At 35.5% G+C, this 13,582-nt stretch overlaps 1 long non-coding RNA gene across 5 annotated transcripts; it reads right to left on the reverse strand.

Annotated features, from left to right (window-relative positions):
• Nucleotides 1-9,188: 9,188 nt before the first annotated feature.
• Nucleotides 9,189-11,844, reverse strand: LOC107918806 (uncharacterized). 5 transcript variants are annotated; one of them, XR_001690246.2, is made up of 6 exons: nucleotides 11,587-11,844; nucleotides 11,105-11,467; nucleotides 10,546-10,619; nucleotides 10,378-10,468; nucleotides 10,218-10,300; nucleotides 9,189-9,447 (listed from the first exon to the last, which is right to left on the reverse strand). It is a non-coding gene; the product is annotated as an uncharacterized lncRNA (long non-coding RNA). The 5 variants fall into 5 exon arrangements; XR_005922961.1 differs by having other exon boundaries at nucleotides 10,697-11,467; nucleotides 11,587-11,815; XR_001690247.2 differs by having other exon boundaries at nucleotides 11,105-11,463; nucleotides 11,587-11,809.
• Between the last annotated feature and the right edge of the window lie 1,738 nt (nucleotides 11,845-13,582).

A 13,582-nucleotide genomic window follows, 5' to 3' on the forward strand; every position in this document is an offset into this window, starting at 1 on the left:
ACCATATATATACCCTAACCATATTTATTAAACCCTAAACTATAATGATAATTAAATTAAATATTTTAAAATCAATACTATCTTATCTCTTACAATTGTATTTGAAATAATTTACCACATAAATTAAAAATCAATAGTATTTTAATTTATCCATTTTTAACAAATATTTTAAATTATTTTAAATCCCTGAGTATTAGTGGCGCTTCATAAAAACGCCACTAAATCCCCAAAAGCCAAAAACGGCATCGTTGGGCTGAAGTAGTTTTGCGGCGCTTTACCGAAAACGCCGCTAATACTATTCTTTAGCAGCGTTTTACCATAAACGCCACTAATTCTAATATACATCAAAACCAAACGTTGCGTTTTGGTTAAGGCATTTTGCGGCGCTTCCAAATAAACGCCACTAATTATGTTCTTTTACGGCGTTTTTTTAAAAACGCCACTAATATTAATCTACCTCAAGACCAAACGGTGCGTTTTCGTTAAGATATTTGCGGCGTTTTATCGTAAACGCCACTAATTCTAATATACCTCAAAACCAAACGCTGCGTTTTGGTTAAGGTATTTTGCGGCGCATAAAAATAAACGCCACTAATTATGTTCTTTTACGGCGTTTTTCTAAAAACGCCACTAATACTAATCTACCTCAAGACGAAACGGTGCGTTTTCATTAAGATATTTGCGGCGCTTTACCGAAAACGCCGCTAATACTATTCTTTTGCAGCGTTTTATAGAAAACGCCACAATGTCTAATATACAATTGAACCAAACGCTGTGTTTTGGTTAAGGTATTTTGCGACGCATCCAAATAAACGCCACTAATTATGTTCTTTTACGGCGTTTTTTAAAAACGCCACTAATATTAATCTACCTCAAGACAAAATGGTGCGTTTTCCTTAAGATATTTGCGGCGCTTTTTGTTAAACGCCGCTAATACTATTCTTTTGCGGCGTTTTTTATAAAAACGCCACGAATTCTAATATACAATTGAACCAACGCTGCGTTTTGGTTAAGGTATTTTGCGGTGCTTACAATAAACGCCACTAATTATGTTCTTTTACGGCGTTTTTTAGAATCGCCACTAGTTCTTTAGGTTTTAGCGGCGTTTTAGGTTTAGCGCCGCTAATGATCGATTTTTAGCAGCGTTTGTTAATCAAACGCCACAAAAAATGCCGCTAAAAGACTGTTTTGGTGTAGTGATGCATTTCGATTTATTAGTATCAATGCTATGTGTATATTTTATGATGCATATTATGTTATGGATTTTAAGTGTATGTTGTATATTCATTATAGGTCGTGTACGACATTCTTTCCGTTTTGAACAATTTCTTTTCAAATATAATCAAAATTGCACGCATTTGTTTTTTTAACAATTCCACTAAATCATACTCAAAATTCAAAAGGGTAAAATTTCGAAAATAAAGGCAATATTCCATATTTAGAAAATTCGAGAAATCGAGCCCTAACTTACTGAGCTTCGATTTTTCTCGCGTTGATCCTAAATAATCGAATATCCTTTTAAAATTAAAATAAATGAGGTTTAAATAAAAAATAAAAAGGCAAGCTTACTCTCAAAAATACGAGGTGTCGTGTCCTAACTCGCTGGATGTGACATCTTGTTACTTCGATACAAAGAGGCATTTTCCATTTTGATTTATTTGAGTAATTTTATAATAACACAATGTAAAGAAGGATAGTATATTTAAATTCTTTTCAAGTTTTTAATTTTCGACACCAAGACATTAATAAATCAACTAGGTACCAATTTTGGGCGTATCGAGGGTGCTAATCCTTCCTCGTGTGTAACCGCCTCCCAAACTCATTTTCTGGATTTTGTAGACCAAAAATTATCGTTTTAGTAAATTTAAATTTTATTAAAATGATGAGGTGATCCGATCACACCTAGATGAAAAAGGATTGGTGGCGACTCCCGTTTTTTCGTTTTCATTTTCAAAATCCAAGTCGACCCCGTTTTATCAAAAAAATGGTGTCAACATATATAAATTTATTTTTTTAAGTCAAGATTTATGTCTCCATTTCAATAGTACCACAATATTGAAATTACAATATAATCTAATTAATATATATAAATATATTTTTTTACAAATAAGAGATCTTGGATTTAGATTCTTTTCATTTCTCACAGTCTCATTAATCATTCTTTTCCTCACATCTTTATACTACAAGTTCTACAATTAAAAAGAGACAAATCAATCCCACCATATTTTCTAATATCCTTCGCGATTCGATTCTTTCACAGATTATTGAATTAAATACCATTAGTTTTGCCTACATATCTCTAAATATAGCATGCTTCAAAGGTTCCAAACTTCAATCTTTCTTTTCTCATTCCAACAAAAACTCATTTAATGTTCTAGGTTTCCATCAAATTTACGAAAACTTCCAATATTGGAAGCTTTAAGGGATAATTTTTAAAAAGAAGAAAAAAAATAGGATTGAATCATGAATGAACAAAGAATCAGAAAAAAATTGGTGAAATTGGGGACTAAAAATAGAATCTTGAAATAAAAAAAAACGAAATGAAATTTAATCTGAAAAAAAAAGAGATAAGTGAATAATTAAAAAATACCTGAAATAAAATGATAGAAGCGAATGAAGAGAAACGTAAGCATGGAGGAGAAGCCAAAGCCAAAGATAAGACCTTTGGTTGGAAGAAGATGAAGGCGAATCGATTTGGCTTTGGGGATATGAAATCGATGGGAAATTTTTGGGGGAGAAGAAGGCAGGCTATTTTGGTCTCAAATGTGAAGAAGAAAACGATGAATAGCTATTCCAAGCTAAAACCCCTGAATACCTATTACAACTGCTGAGGGAATAATGGTGTAATAGCAAAACTCCCGAATCAGTAAACGGTGAACCAAATGGTGGAATAGGGTTGTAATTACTGTAGCGCGGGAATAGGCAAGGAATAGAATGACTATTCATGCCAACCAAACATGCCCTGAGTGTTAAGTTATATATAATTTACCTACATATAATTTTAATTGTTAAAATTGTAATTATAATAGCACCTTGACACCTATGAGTGTTGAATTCTTCTTTAAATAAATTTGAACTGTTTAGAAACTCTAATATTAATAAATGCATTTCATAGAGCTCAACACCCGTGAGTATTGAGATTTGCATTATTTTAAATTTTATTGTTTGGGGTTAAACTAACCCTAAAAAATGTATTAAATGGACCTTGGCACCCTTGTTAGTGGTCGATTTTGTTGCGTCTCCAAGAATGAAGCTAGAAAATTGTTTTAGAAGAAATTAGAGATGAATTATAAATTATTAAGGGTAAAAATATAAGTTTATAATTATACTAACATGTAATTTCATAAAAATTTAAGGGACTAATTGGAAAATCTCTCATTTGGGGGGAGGCCACTATCACTTTGGACACTTTGGATGGCAAGTAACTATATGGGTTTTGATAGCAAGTGGCTCCAGTTGACAAAAGCTTTTTCCTTGTCAAATTTAGGTCAATGATATGGGCTAATGCTTACACTAAAGAGATACTTATTTCAAAAACAATTTGGTGGGATAACCCTTAAGCAATGTGTTATTTCTTCATCTACTATCGATAGAAGAGGTGTTCTTCTTTGGGCTCCTCTAAGGCCTGGCTTCATTAAATTCAATGTTGATGGGGTAGCTAAAGTTTGCCTGAGACTTACCAGGTGTGGCGGAGCGCTTCAAAAATAGATGGGTGAAACCTCAGCTTTTTTCTCGGGTCCTTGCCTGCCTCGAAGGCTATTACAATTAAAATTCTTGCTATTAAGACAACTTTGGGCATCTTTGTATTAACAAGATGGTAGCAAAAGGTAAATTTAATAGTTGATATCTCATGGATCCTCAATGAAAACAAAAGACTATGGCATTTATGGGATATTTAAGGAGATTGATAAAAACAAATTGGAAATAGGCGATGTTGACTTTGCCCATGTTCAAAGAGAAGCTAATGGTATGATGGATGGTTTAGCGAAAGCAGGTTCATTGTTGTTGCTTGTTCAAGGCTTGGTGGTAATTCTATTAGTTCTCCGTCTTTTGCCTTTGTTTCGTCTCTTTGGTTTTGCTTCTAGTTTATTGGCTTTGTGCTCAATGCTGTTGTTCTTACGAGGTGCCTTTTGTTTTCAAGTTGTTTGGCCTTTTTTCTTTAATAAATTTGATAGTTATCGAGAAAAAAAATGATCTTAGAACTTATGGGTGTCAAGTTCCATGTAATTTTTTTTATTGTGCTTATGGATATCCTTTCTTTTATTTTTTAAAATAGCCAAAGATCGCAGTCTATCATTATTTAGTTTTCAAGCCAAAAATCTTTCAAAAATCTTACTTTTTACCTTACAATTTTGATTTTTTTAAACCTTATTAGGGAAGACAATCATATTGTGTTAGAAGTTGTAGATATGGTAATTTTTTAATTTATAAATCAAGTTAATATTTATTTCTTGTTAATATTTAATTTTAGTGTTAATTTTTTATATTGTTCAACATAAAATATTTATTTTTGTTTTCATTTTATTTACTAGTGTCACGGGCCAAAGTGCAAAGCCCGTGACCATGCCGCAAGAAGTGCCCCATGGAGGTCTATCGATTAGATGGGGGACATTCAGCCCACAAGAACTGGCCCGATTCAGAGAGCTACTAAAGAAGCCTATCAGATTAAAGCCTGGTTGGCCCAATGATGAAGACATGGCAACTTAGGCAATTTTGGTAACTAATCTTAGAAGATAGAAGAGAATCGTATCTTGTAAGATTAGATTAGATTTGATATGGCAAATCTTGTAAATCCCTAAAATCAAGGGATATAGTGAATCTCGTCCGTTGATGTACATGTATCTTGACCGTCGGTTTTGGGGGAGCTCAACTATAAATAGAGAGCCTCCCCCTCATTTGTAAATCATCCATTGTAACTTGAATTATTAAGAGTAATAGAATTCTTGAGCATTTACTCAAACACTTTGTGTGCTTTCTTTCTTTAGCTTTCTGTTGTTCTCTTGTGGCTTCTTTTGGCACAATCGCTTCCGCTATATAAATTGGTGCCTTGGAGGAGTTCTAAAAGAATCCTCTCTTTTGGGAGTTAAGACTAACTTGGGCGAGTTTGGACGAACGGATTGCGAGACGAAAGGTCTAGCCCCGTGACAAGTGGTATCCGAGCCACGTTTTGAACCAAGTTATATTCGAGTGGTTCGAAGGCACTGTTGGGATGTCGAAAGAAGTCATCGGTCAGAGTGAACCAATGGAGACCCGTGGGAGGGCTAGAAAATCCAGTCGCTCGAGGGAAATACTGACAGCTTTGGAAAATCGAGTGGTGAATCTCGAGGAATCTGTAGGGAACGTGAAAGAGACGCTTGAATTGGTCGAGGGACGCACAGATGGGTTTGACTCAATGGAGGAGCAACTCAGAGATTTTGTGTTGGATTCTCTCGGTGCAAATAGGGAAAAGATAACGGAATTACTCGAGTCCATTGAGGTAAAGCTGGCAGAGAGGGATGAAGCTCTCGAGGATATGGTGCTAGCCATGCAGAAAGAAATGGAGGAGCTCAAATGGGAGCTCGCGATTTACAAAGCCGCTTTGAGTAATGGGATGTTGTCTTCAAGGCCGAAGCAACATGCAATGGATGTTCCCAAACCGGAGAAGTTTAAGGGTGCACGATCCGCAAGGGATGTGGACAACTTCTTGTGGGAAATAGAGCAATACTTCCGAGCGATGGGCATCGAGGATGATGCCATTAAGGTAAACACTGCTTCGATTTACTTTACTGATGTTGCTCTCTTGTGGTGGCGACGTAGGTCCACGGATGAGAAACGTGGAGGAACAAATATTGGAACTTGGGAGGAGTTTCAATGAGAGTTGAAGAAGCAGTTTTACCCTCAGTTTGCTGAGAAGGAGGCTCGAGCAAAGTTGCGTCGTCTCACACAACAAGGCACTGTTCGGGAGTATGTTCGGACATTTAGCGAGTTGATGCTTCAAATCTCTGACTTGAGCGAGAAAGAAGCATTCTATTGGTTCGAGGATGAGTTAAAGCCGTGGGCAAAGCAAGAGTTGTGAAGGCAATGAATCACCGAACTTACTGTAGCCATGGCCGAAGCAGAGTCCTTTGTTGAGCTTGATCCGGCAGGAGACAAGCTTGAGGCATCTAAGCCCAATGGAAGGGGCAATGGTGAGAGAAACAATGAAAAAGATGAAGAGGGACATAGCAATGATGGCAACAGTACTGATAGCACAAGTGGCAATGGGAAACCACGAGATGCGAAGCGGGGATTAGACAACCCAAGGGACAAGAGGAAGAAGATGAAATGCTTCCTTTGTCAAGGACCACACATGGCGCTTAAATGTCCAAATAAAGTGATGATTTCGGCAAAGAAGGATGAGCCGAAGGAGGAGGCGAAACCTACCGAGGGAAACACATCGAAAGTCAATTCGATGGTGCACATTCCTGGGAAGAGGAATGAAAATGGGTTGATGTTTGTAGACATCAACATTGCGGGTCAGAAGCGGAGTGCTCTTATTGATACGGGAGCATCAGACTTGTTTATGTCGGAAAAGGCTACGAAGAAGCTTGGTCTGTCGATTCGGAAATCAAATAAGAAGATCAAGGTAGCAACTTCTGAGAAAGCCCCAACTGTGGGAGTAGTTCGTGATGTGGAACTACAAATCGGCGAATGGAAAAGTAAGGAAAAATTCGAGGTAATCCAATTAGATGATTACAATTTTGTGCTTGGCTTAAACTTCCATGTCAGGATTCAGGCAACTCTGCAACTATGGGCCGATCAAATCCATATTGCCACCAGTCCATCAACAAAGAGTATTTTGCCGGTGCATCGGGATGTGAAAGTTGGGACTAAGGGGTTATCGTCAATCCAACTAGTCGAAGATGTTTCTTATGGGAGAAACATTGATTCGTCGAAACGGAATGCTATGAAAGCCCCTTCGGAAGTGTTAGTGGCGCAAGGGACCGATATGAAGCCTGCGAGATCAACTGTGGAACCGACAACTTTGGGAAATGTGGGTTGTGCATCGGGCTCCAAGGGAAAAGGAGCAATGCAAAGACAGTCGAGACGAGTAAATGCTACGAGTAAGGTACATTGTAAACACTCTGATAATGTTTTGAATTCTGACTTGTTGGCTTGGCAAGGTCGTAGGGGCCCTTTCAAAGTTCATAAGCAAGGAGGCCAAGAAACTGTGGGTGGTACGAAGCCGAGGTATGAGAATCGAGGGGATTCCAACAGAAACAAGTCAAAATTGGGGCAAGTTATAACGGAGACTTCTTGCCAGCAAAATGTACCAACGAGTGGAACGGTTCAAGATAAGAGGCGACGAAAGTCGAGGCATAAGTTCCGAAGGAAGGGACAACCCGATCGCAAGACGAGTCGGGAAGAAGCCGAGGCAACGAGAAAGTTTCATAGTGAATCAAGTCAGTGTCATCCAGAAAACGCAACGAGGGCGTTGCGAGATTGGGTGGGGGAGAATGTCACGGGCCAAAGTGCAAAGCCCGTGACCATGCCGCAAGAAGCGCCCCATGGAGGTCTATCGATTAGATGGGGGACATTCAGCCCACAAGAACTGGCCCAATTCAGAGAGCTACTAAAGAAGCCTATCAGATTAAAGCCTGGTTGGCCCAATGATGAAGACATGGCAACTTAGGCAATTTCGGTAACTAATCTTAGAAGATAGAAGAGAATCGTATCTTGTAAGATTAGATTAGATTTGATATGGCAAATCTTGTAAATCCCTAAAATTAAGGGATATAGTGAATCTCGTCCGTTGATGTACATGTATCTTGACCGTCGGTTTTGGGGGAGCTCAACTATAAATAGAGAGCCTCCCCCTCATTTGTAAATCATCCATTGTAACTTGAATTATTAAGAGTAATAGAATTCTTAAGCATTTACTCAAACACTTTGTGTGCTTTCTTTCTTTAGCTTTCTGTTGTTCTCTTGTGGCTTCTTTTGGCACAATCGCTTCCGCTATATAAATTGGTGCCTTGGAGGAGTTCTAAAAGAATCCTCTCTTTTGGGAGTTAAGGCTAACTTGGGCGAGTTTGGATGAACGGATCGCCTAAGGCCGCACGGATTGCGAGACGAAAGGTCTAGCCCCGTGACACTAGGACGAGAATGCACTCTTCAAATTTGATGGAACATCAATTAAGAGCATTGCTAGATGTAATTGGTTTTCTGAAGGTGATGGAAATAGCTCACTTTCATGTAGCTACCACTGCACCATAGTGAAAAGGTTGGAGACTGGAAACCATTACTTTCCACTTTTCATGCGGTAAAGCCACAAACACCTTGAATATATAGCCTTAATCATATACCTTCCCATTAAAGGAGCTGTTGAAACCGAGGGGTCTCAAACTGACCTTGAAGTGGAAGTGCCGAGGTTGATTGAGCATCATCTAGTTGATATAAGAATGCTATCAATAGGCCAAGTGAAGTTCATTTGGCTAAAAACATTGATCCAACATCCTATCACTACACCAAAACAGGTTTTTAACGGCGTTTTTTAGGCCTTTAGCGGCGCTTTCACAAGCGCCGCAAAAAGCGCCGCTATCGACAACGTCGCTAACATTTGCGGCGTTTTTAGAAATAAGCGTCGCTAAAGATCATGACCTTTAGCGGCACTTTTCCCAAAAACGCCGCTAAAGAACAAGAACAAGAACTTTAACAACGCTTTCCATAAAAACGCCGCTAAAGAACAAGACCTTTAGCGGCGCTTCCCCAAAAACGCCGCTAAAGAACAAGACCTTTAGCGGCGCTTTCCCCGAAAACGTCGTTAAAGAACAAGACTTTTAGCGGCGCTTTACCTGAAAACGCCGCTAAAGAGCAAGACCTTTAGCGGCATGTTTAGAGAAAGCACCACTAAAGGTCACGAAAAATAAAAAAAATTATTATAAAAACACCACAAATTATTATAAGAAAATTATTATAAACGGCACTTTCCAGAAATATTACCAGATTTATGAGATCATACATAAAAAGATAATTTCTTTAAAAGATACAGTCTTCAAATTACGATTTTAAATCTTAGATTTGCATTTTAAAACACATACAAAAATAACATTATTTTTTATTTAAAAATAACATATGCAATATGAATAAAATAAAATATGTAATATGTGTAGGTGAAAACTTTTGTTTAATAATATTAATATGTACAAAAAATTTAAAATAAAGTCTAGATATTCAACCTACTTTATATGACTTTATAATATGAATAAAAATACAAGTATTCAATTGATTCACAATGTCAAGTCCCACATACCCATAAAACCTGCAGGGTAGGTCTTATCAGTCCTAACCTTCCCATCTAACATAACATGCCTTTGCATAAGAATAGCAATCACTTCTCTGTATGTCAAAGCATACTTCAGTCTGTTTCGCAGAATGACAATAATGGCAAACATTCCTCAACTTGTGGGGTCCAGACGATGGCTTTGGCGCCTGCATTAACAAATACAATGAATACAAAATTAAAATGAAGTAGCATCGGACGGGTAAGAAAGCCAAAAGAAAGCTCAAGAAAACAACATACATTAAACCTGCCATTTCCATAAAACTGACACACACACACACACACACACACATGACAATCCAATATGCAATTGAACAAAGTAAACCACATCAATCTTATTTTGAGGAACAAACAATTATCCATTAAATCAGAACAACAAGAAACTGTAGCTCACACATTATAGATGGAGGTCTTTAGCAAAAGGAAAAATCATTTATAGAAAGTCAAGAAAGGCAAATACTATCCAAATTTCCTCCATCCATGCAGCAAGTAAATTATATATAGTAAACAACAACAATTTGTTTCAAAGACCAACTGTATTCAAAACAACAACAGTTGGTCCAAGTGCATGGATGCACCAAAAACAGGATCAAATTTCCAATTTGACTAACTTTATTCAACCATCAAACTGGGGATAACAATGACTAACTTCAACTTCATTTATTATTTTATCTTAGCAGATTTCTCACAACATAAGCAGCTGAAGTACAATGAAACATATGAACGAAGTGAACCAAATTCAACCAGTCTCTAAGTGCCCCAAAAATGAGGAGGTCAAATGGTATTGTTCTCTATTAGATCTCTGCCGCCACAATCAAATTTACAGCAAGAAAATCACTAAAAAAAGCTGATCCAGAAATAGTAATAGAACTCCTGATGGACAAGAAATAAGAAAAAAGAGAACTAGTTGGTAGGTTACCTCTTTAGTTGTCAAAATATTTGCACCTTGATATCCCGATGGATAACACCCTGTTCATGTAGATAAACCAAACCTTCCAAAACCTGTTCAACAAGTAATTAGAATATCGAAATGATACTTTAATAGGGAAATGAAGCAATAAATTGCAGTAGAAACAAACCTGGGCAATATAAACAGCCACCAATGATTCAGGAAAAGGCCCAAATTTATTTGGCTTGATAATGTTTGCAAGTGAACCATTCTCCACATACCTTCAAACATGTAAAGTAATAAGTACAAGTTTCAAACAGCTCAAAGTACACTACAGTCACAATGTAAGGTTTCTTACTCAAGAATTATATGCAGGTGAGTTGTTGTCTTCAATGATCCAAGATACTTGACAATGTTTTTATTATTCAAATTCTGCAAATAATTCAAATAAGATACCAAAACCCAACTTTTTACCATCAGTAATGAGACCAGCAGCAGTAACTAACTACCATGAAGATGGCCAGTGAAAAGCAAAAAATTAACAGGAAAATTAAAAGGGATTGATAGTTGCAACATAGCCAACCAGTAGTAAGACATCTGCAGTGCACATTTGCAGAACTCATGAGCATCAAACATACAAGGGAGAACACTGATGTAGCATTATAACAAGCAAAATGTTAAAAAGCACCAAAATGCAGTTAAGGCTTAAAGGAGGGAGTTACCTTCATTAACTCAATTCAATGTCAAGATTACTTGAGGATAACAAGTAACAGGAAGGCAAAACACGTAACAAGGAACATAAGCTACAAGCTTTTGTGACTAAACAAATTCCAAAAGCACAAGAACAACTAATTTCAAAGATAATAACAAAAGAAAGAAAGAAACTTTACCAAAAAAAAAAGGCGGGGAGGACTTACTAAAGAGTATCAGGTGGTCCGATAATTGTAACACTCCATTCAAAGATATTGTTTTCATCAACCAATCCGGCCGAGAACCCATCAACCGGATTCTTACAAAGATTTGACGAAAAAACAACAAATCAAAAACCCCCATTGCGATGAATAAAATTGCATTCGTCAAGCAAAGTGCTTGATATTAGTTTATACTACAGTAAGTAAAAATTGGCTACAAATGCTGGTTATTTTGGAATAAAACATTTCAAAAATAAAGCTAAAGAAAATTGAAAGATAAGCATATAATATATAAAGAGATAAGCAAGGAAACTTATAGTTTCTGGTCATTGTCGATTTCTAGCTTCTTCTGGCATCGTCGATTTCTAGCTAAAATACAAGAGAAAAAAAACAATAATAAAAAGAAAAGGGTGCACGGTTAAATTTTAAACTTCGTAAAGCTTATTTTTTTGTGTAAGCAAGATACATTCATGATTGAAAGATAGAACCTTCATGGCTGGCGGCGGAGCAGAGGCAGTGGCTAAAATCACTTTGATTTCTTCCTTCTGCTTAGGGTTTTCAAAAACGAGTTCCCTTTTTTGGAAGATGATCAAAATTATAATTAAAAATCTGTATAGAATAAATAACACCCAAAATTAGAAAATAAAGAGGAAAAATGGAACGAAACGTTAGGGGTTTGAGGGCGAAAATTAGGGATTTCGAGAATTTGGGAAAAATATGGCGCGAATTATTTTAAAAGTATTTGCGGCGTTTTTATACAAACGCCGCTATTACTTATATTGTGCAGTATTTTTCATAAAAATGCCACAAAAAATTATTTCATTTAAGCGGATAAAATAAAAAATTTTTAGTATAACAAAACGACGTCGTTTTGTTCAAAATGAAATGATTTTTTGTGGCGTTTTTATGAAAAACGCCGCAAAAGGTAAGCAATAGCGGCGTTTTTACGAAAAACGCCACAAACTAATAATTTTTAGCAGATAAAATAAAAGATTTTTAGCATAACAAAACGACTTCGTTTTGTTCAAAATGAAATGATTTTTTGTGGCGTTTTTACGAAAAACGCCGCAAACTAATAATTTTTAGCAAATAAAATAAAGGATTTTTAGCATAACAAAATGACGTCGTTTTGTTCAAAATGAAATGATTTTTTGTGGCGTTTTACGAAAAACGCCGCAAACTAATAATTTTTAGCAGATAAAATAAAGGATTTTTAGCATAACAAAACGACATCGTTTTGTTCAAAATGAAATGATTTTTTGTAGCGTTTTTACGAAAAACGCCGCAAACTAATAATTTTTAGCAGATAAAATAAAGGATTTTTAGCATAACAAAACGACGTCGTTTTGTTCAAAATGAAATGATTTTTTGTGGCGTTTTTATGAAAAACGCCGGAAAAGGTAAGTAATAGCGGCGTTTTTATAAAAAACGCCACAAAAATTATTTCATTTTGAACAAAACGACGTCGTTTTGTTATGCTAAAAATCCTTTATTTTATCTGCTAAAAATTATTAGTTAAGTTATTTTATAAAACATTTATTATTACTATTTTTTATAAATTAGATTTTTATAAAAAACTAAATACTTTCAAAATAAATATCGTATATTTTAATAAGAAAATAAATTATAAACCTTAAACCCTAAATTAACCAATCAATCTATATGCATAAAGTGATCATCTATCTATTATATATATCTTAAATAATATACTATACTCATAATTTCAATATATTAAATTTATTATTATCTATTTTACAAATACATAAGAACATATTTAGTATAAAATTTAATAACCCATAAATCCCCCTAACCCTAAACGCATAACCCCTAAATCCCCCTAACCCTTGAAACATAACCCTAACCCCTAAATCCCCCTAACCCCTAAAACATAACCCTAACCCCTAAATCCCCTTAACCCCTAACGCATAACCCTTAAACCACAAAACACAAACCCTAAATCCATACCCCCTACTCCTTAAAATACCATCCAAAAAAATTTATTTAAAAGTATTTGATACATGTATCAATCTACATGCATAAAGTGATCATCTATCTATTATATATCTCTTAAATAATATAAACTATATACTCATAATTTCAATAAATTAAATTTATTATTATCTATTTTAGAAATATATAAGAACATATTTAATATAAAAATTAATAAAACTAATTAACCTAAACATAAACTCTAACCTAACCATTAAAACCCTAACCCCTAAATCCCCTAACCTTAAATCCCCTAACCCTAAAGCATAACACCTAACCCCTAAACCTTAAATCCCAAACCCTAAATCCATACCCCGACCTACTCTTTAAACTCTAAACCATATACTATAGTGATAATTAATTCAATATTTTAAAATTAATACTATCTCTTTTACGATTATATCAGAAATTATTTAATATATAAACTAAAAAAATCATTAATGTATCCAAAAAACTTTAAAAATATTTTAAATAATAGTATTTTAATTTTTCCAT

This window comes from Gossypium hirsutum, chromosome D13 (genome assembly GCF_007990345.1).
Source record: "Gossypium hirsutum isolate 1008001.06 chromosome D13, Gossypium_hirsutum_v2.1, whole genome shotgun sequence".
In the NCBI taxonomy this organism is placed as follows: domain Eukaryota; kingdom Viridiplantae; phylum Streptophyta; class Magnoliopsida; order Malvales; family Malvaceae; genus Gossypium; species Gossypium hirsutum.